The sequence below is a fragment of the Papilio polytes genome, unplaced genomic scaffold (assembly GCF_000836215.1).
Source record: "Papilio polytes unplaced genomic scaffold, Ppol_1.0 DF823688.1, whole genome shotgun sequence".
Taxonomy (NCBI): Eukaryota; Metazoa; Arthropoda; class Insecta; order Lepidoptera; family Papilionidae; genus Papilio; species Papilio polytes.
Window position 1 is genome coordinate 155211 of NW_013525516.1, and position 288 is coordinate 155498.

Here is a 288-nt window from a genome sequence, read left to right on the forward strand (position 1 = left end):
GGAGACGCATAGGAAGGGGAAATATCCTTTTTATGTGCATCTACTCCGTCAATTAAGGTCAGGCAACGCATCTGTAATTGTGGATGTTTATGGGCAGCGGTCGCTTTCCATTTCGGTGGATTCAGGTGGACGGTTGCTCGTTTGCTACCTTATATTATATAAATAAAATTGCTTTAAAATCGTGGGATTTTAAAGCAATTGCCAAACGTAAATCTCGCTACTTAAAAGAAAGTCTCAAAATGTTCTATTTGTTAGTGGTTAATGAAATAACCTTTTTCTATACTGATA